Genomic DNA, 6,000 nt, shown 5'->3' on the forward strand with positions numbered 1-6,000 from the left:
TAAATATTGGGAAGACTGAAGCCATTATCTGGTCCATGCAACAAACTGCATTCCCTAACTATTGACTCCATTCTTCCCCTAGCATCAATCTGAGGGTGACCAAGACTGTTCGCAACCTAGGTGTCATATTGGACCCTGAAATGAGTTTCCAGCCACATATCCACGGCATAATTAAAACCGCCTTTTTCCACCTCTAACATTGCCCGCCTCCACCCCTGCCTCAGATCTTTTGTTGCTGAAACCCTCATACCTTTGTTACCTCTAGACTTGACTACTCCCATTCCTGGCTGGCCTCTCACATTCTACACTACGTAAACTTGAGATCATCCAAAACCAGCAGCCTGTGTCCTAACTCGCACCATCACAATCACCCATCACCCCTGGGCTTTCTGACCTGCATTGGTTAAACCACCTCGATTTCAAACTTCTCATCCTTGTTTACAAATCACTCCATGGCCTTGCCCCTTCCTATCTCTAATCTTTTTCGGCCTCACATCCCCACAAGATGTCTGCGCTCCCCAAATTCGGGCCTCTTGAACATCCCTCATTATAAACTACTCAACCATCGGTGGCTGTGCCGTCAGCTGTTTCGGTCCTAAGCTCTGGAACTCCCTCCGTAAACCTCTCTGCCTCTCTACCGCTCTTTCCTTCTGTAAGACGATCCTTAAAACCTATCTCTAAACAAGCTTTTGGTCATCTGCCTTCATTTCTTCTTTTGTGGCTTGGTGTCAAATTTATCTGTTTTGTCTTGTAACACTGCTGTGAAGCACCTTGGGACGTTTTACTACGTTAAAGGTGCTGTATAAATAAAAGTACTGAAGACCACATCAGGTAAGCCACTGAGAAAAGTAACTTGTTGAGTCTAATCCAAAACTTCTTTTTAATTACACTGCAGCATGTGCCTGTCCACCAGGGCAGATGCAATAACTGGATTCAATTTATGGTAGATTGGAAATTTATCTGCAATGTGGAGGTGCAAAACTAATGAAATCTAGTTTAAACATTGGCCCAGAATTTGGCATTGTAATGACACCAAAGCTGTCGGCTTTCACCCTCATTACACTCTAAAACTGACAGCAACTTCTGGAGTCTGCACGTGCGCAATTAAATGTGGAAATCCTGAAGTTGCTGTCAGTGATGCCTTGCTCCCCACAGGGTGCACCGTTGTAGTCCTCACAGATGGAAATTACAGAATTAACGTAATGTCACTTTTTATGCTCTATTCTCATTGTAAAAACCTTTGAAAAGGTTGAGCCTTGTTGAATGAGATGTAACTGAGTTTTTAATGGTGTACTAAGTCATAATTAGTGCTGAACAAACTCTCTAGCCCTGGAAAACTAATTTTATAAGTGCGGAGTGTCATTTTATCGATTCCATGATAATTACATCGATTTTCAAAATAATAAATTAATTTTTATTTCAAAGTTTGATTTTTTTTTTCATCTACCTTGCTTGAACCCATGTGTATGTCCCAATCTTTATTTTGCTTTCTGTAACATTATTAAAATTACTTCCTGGTTTGCTGTCTGAGAATTTTTCAATGTGATTGGCTGCTTGGCTTGCTTGAAGACATCGCTGTTGCTGGACGCCAGAGATCCCCTACAGATGGAACAGAATTAAATTAACGTCGGAAAAGGGGAAATTGACGTCACAGAACTCGCTAAAATATTGCAAGCTGTTTTCTTCGAGGCCAGTGGTGAGCACTGTCATTTCGCCTCTGGCCTCGAAGAAAACGGCTTGCAATGTTTTAACAAGTTCTGTGATGTCAATAGGCCGGATTTTGTGGTCAGCGGTGAGCACTGTCATTTCGCCGCTGACCATAAAATCCGACCTATTGAATTTTAAATACTGGCAAAATGGTAGCCAGGAAAATGCAACTTAAAAAAAAAAATCAAATGAGAATTTTTTTTTAAATGCTGGTCTAACCTGAAATGTTAAATGTTATTGTGCAATGTTTTGGGCAGGAGAAGATCATTAGTCCATCTTGGCATCCCTTTCAAACTTCCACTCTGGTTGCTTACCTGATTCTGCAATTAATAGCTCTGTAAACCTTTTTACTAACTGGAATTCATCTAGTCCTTTTTTCAAACTTTGCTGTGGTTTTTCTGATCCACTACTCCGCTAATGATCTGTTCCACCATTCTATCACCCTCTTACTAAAGAAATATTGTTTAAACTTGCTATTTTCCATTGACATCCTTAACTGTAGACTGTATTCACTGTCCTTGAATCTTGTGCACAAAGAAGAACTTTGAGATCTAATTTCTCCATGCCTGTGAAAATCTTGGACCTCTAATGAAGTCCCAACTCATCTTCCTCTTAAGAGAATACCGTTCCAGAATGAGCAATGTTTTCTCATAATGAAACTTAAATTCAGCAATCAGCTTTCTAAGTCTGGTCTGGATTCCCTCCACTATTTCTATTTTTGTAATATGAAGACCAAACAAAGTGCAGTTCCACCAAAGCCAGATACAATTTCAACACCAGCTCCTTTTGACTTGTAATTCAACACGACTAGCTATGAAATGCCAATATTTTATTTACTTTCTTGACTGCCTGGGAACACTTTTAATAGCCTGTTCAAAACAGCCAGAACTCCTATTACCTCAGGCATTTCACCACATAACCTGTGCTCCACTTTTTGTTTATTCATCTCATCACTTTATACTTGTCTTGAAAATCATCTGCTACCTCTAACCTGTTCAGTTCCCTCTGGATTATTGCACTGTGGTTAATTTGGTGCCATCTACCTTGGTGCCATCTACCTTGGAGAATATTCTGCCCTCAAGTCATTTATAAAAATTATGAACAATAGCCGCCTCAACACTGCCCCCTGTGGGATACCACGAGTAAACCAGTTTCCATTCCGCCACCTTCCTGAGCACCACCACTATTTTATCTACTGCACCCGAAAAGCTAGTTTGCTCGGTGGGACAATGTCAAATGTCTTTCTGAAATACAAGCGGGTAACATCCACTGCCTCACCTTTCTGTACCAGATCAGCAATCACCTCAAAGAAATCTAGTAAAGTGGTCAGATAGGACCAGTCCCATCTGAACCCATGGTGGCTCTCATACCTGGTCATTCTAGTTGATTCCTTACAATGTCTTATCAATATCTTGAACACTTTCCCCACAATTGATGTAAGGCTTACAAGGCTGTAATTTAAAGGTTCATCCCCTTTTTTAAAAAAAAAATAGGTCACATTTACTACTATCCAATCCACTGAGTTGTGAAAGATATTGCTAAGGAGATGCAGCCAATTTTACCAGCACCCTTGAATGGAAATTGTCAGAGCCCAAACCTTTGTTTACCTTAAGCTTCCTAAACCCTTTGACTCTACTTTGTCTTGTGGTACAAAGAGTTTCTGATCTACTCTATCCCTTGTACTCCTTTTTTTAAACTATCCCCTTTCCATAGCAAAACCATATTTAGCAATTCCACCACTTCCTGACTTTTGACACTACCTCTACATTGCCACAGAAAACCAGACTCATGTCCCTCTGCACATGTCTCTCGCTTCTATTATATTAAGAACTTTTTGTCCTCATTTTTCCACTATATTCGGCCGTTCTCTGCTTGATTTTATGGTCCTCCCTATCTTGTTTCTTCCCTGCATGTTTCAGAATTTGATATGCCCTTCTAATGTCTTCCATGACTTCCCATTTCCTCCATCATTTTTACACACTCGTTTTGGCATCAATTTGTTTCTGGGATAAATTGCCTGAATGTAAAAAAAAAATCCTTTAAGCTGGCCCATTTTCCATTTACATGCATTATTTTAAATATTTCTTGGCATTTTTATTCCTTTCATATAGCATTTCATTCTCTGAAGTCTACTCTCCTGAAATCCAGTTTTAGTTTTTATGTTTTATCTACACTTGAAGTTTAAAATTCAAGTTTTAATGATCAGTAGACTTCAAAAGTTCCCTTACTTTAACTTAGCTTATTACTCCCTCCTCATATTGCCTTGCCCCTTGTGGGTTCTCTCGGCTGTTTAAGAAAATGTCTTTACTTCAGTAATCTCCTTTGCTCATATCTCCACTGTAAATCCCCGTCTGTCGATTAAAATCCCTTAGCACTAATTTTTTTAGGACAATCTTGGCAGTCTGTTCAACATGAGCTGTGCTTTAAACCCCACATCCTAATGGTCTTTAAGGGAGTGGACTTAAACAGAGTGGTTTATTTGGGAATTTGGAAAGAGTGGGAATTCGGAGAAGAGGGGGAAGGGGTTGCAGCTTTTTGCCCACACTATTTGTAGTGCTTTGTGTTACAGGTCGATACTGAATTTCATTGCCCATTACTTAATCCAGATCAATTAAGAAGTTGAGGATCAAAACTGTAAACTAAGTTACTTAAATACAAATTGAATTACATTTAATTAAATAGAACAAGGTCATATAGGGATGTCAGTGCAGGTGGTGTGCCGCAACTGCAGTACGTGAGTTTGTGGAGAGCGTTGTGATCTCGGACAAGCACGTTTGCAATAAGTGCCTGCATCTTGAACTTCAGCTCAGAGTTGTTGAGCTGGAGTTGGAGGTGCAAATATTGCGGGGCATCAGGAAGGGGGAGAGTTACCTGGACACCTTGATCCAGGAGGCAGTCACACTCCGTGGGTTAGATAGTGGTGCAGGTCTGGTTAGTGTCAGGGACAGGACTGCAACTCAGGCAGGTAAGGGAACTCCAGGTGCAGTTTCGGAGGAACCTGAACTTTTGCCCTTATCTAACAGGTATGAGGTTTTTGTTGCCTGTGTGGATGAGCAGGCTGACCTGGTGCAGGACGCCATTCACGTGGTGCGAGTGAAAGGGAATGTAGTTGTGGTAGTGGACAGTATTGTCGGATAGATACTGTTTTTTGCAGCTGCGACAGGCAGTTTCAACGGTTGTGTTGCCTGCCAGGGTTAACGACATCTCCTCGTGGCTGGAGAAGAACTTGGAGTAGGAGGGGGAAGATCTAGTTGTCGTGGTCCACGTAGGAACCAACGACAGGTAGAACTAGGAATAATGAAGTTCTGCTGAAAGTGTTTGAGGAGTTGAGGTCCAAATTAAAAAGCAAAACCTCAAAGGTAATTTCTGAATTATTAGCTGAACCATGCGCCAATTGATATAGGGATGAAGGCTGGACGCTGGACCCCGACACTGCACAAGGTAGGAAAAACGATAAGACAGCTCCAGAGCAATAAGGTTACGGGAGCGGATGGAATCCCTGCTGAGGTGCTAAAGTATGGCGGAGAGGCACTGTTGGCGCGGATACATGACCTCATCTCTCATCTGGAGGGAGGAGAGCATACCGGGAGATCTTCGAGATGCAGTGATCGTGACCATCTTTAAAAAAGGGGACAAGTCCTACTGCGGCAACTATAGAGGAATCTCCCTGCTATCAGCCACGGGAAAGTTGTTGCTAGAGTTCTCCTTAACCGTCTTCTCCCTGTGGCCGAGGAGCTCCTCCCGGATTCACAGTGCCGATTTCATCCCCTACGGGGCACAATGGACATGATATTTGCTGCAGGAAAATGCAGGGAGCAGCGCCAGCCCTTATCCATGGCCGCCTTCAACCTTACAAAGGTCTTTGACACTGTCAACCACGAGCGTCTTCCTCTGTTTCGGATGCCCCCAAAAGTTCGACAGCATCCTCCGCCTGCTCCACGACGACATGCAGGCCATGATCCTTACCAACAGATCCATTACAGACCCAATCCATATCCAGGCCAGGGTCAAACAGGGCCCCAACCCTCTTCTCAATCTTCCTCGCTGCCATGCTCCACCTCACAGTCAACAAGCTCTCCCCAGAGTGGAACTAAACTATAGAACCAGTGGGAAGCTGTTCAACCTTCACCATCTCCAGGCCAGGTCCAAGACCACCACAACCTCTGTCGTTGAGCTACAGTATGCGGACGACACCTGCGTCTGCGCACATTCAGAGGCTGAACTCCAGGACATAGTCGACGTATTTACTCAGGCGTAGGCCTGACGCTAATCATCCGTAAGACAAAGGTCTTC

This window comes from Pristiophorus japonicus, chromosome 17 (assembly GCF_044704955.1).
Source record: "Pristiophorus japonicus isolate sPriJap1 chromosome 17, sPriJap1.hap1, whole genome shotgun sequence".
Taxonomy (NCBI): Eukaryota; Metazoa; Chordata; class Chondrichthyes; family Pristiophoridae; genus Pristiophorus; species Pristiophorus japonicus.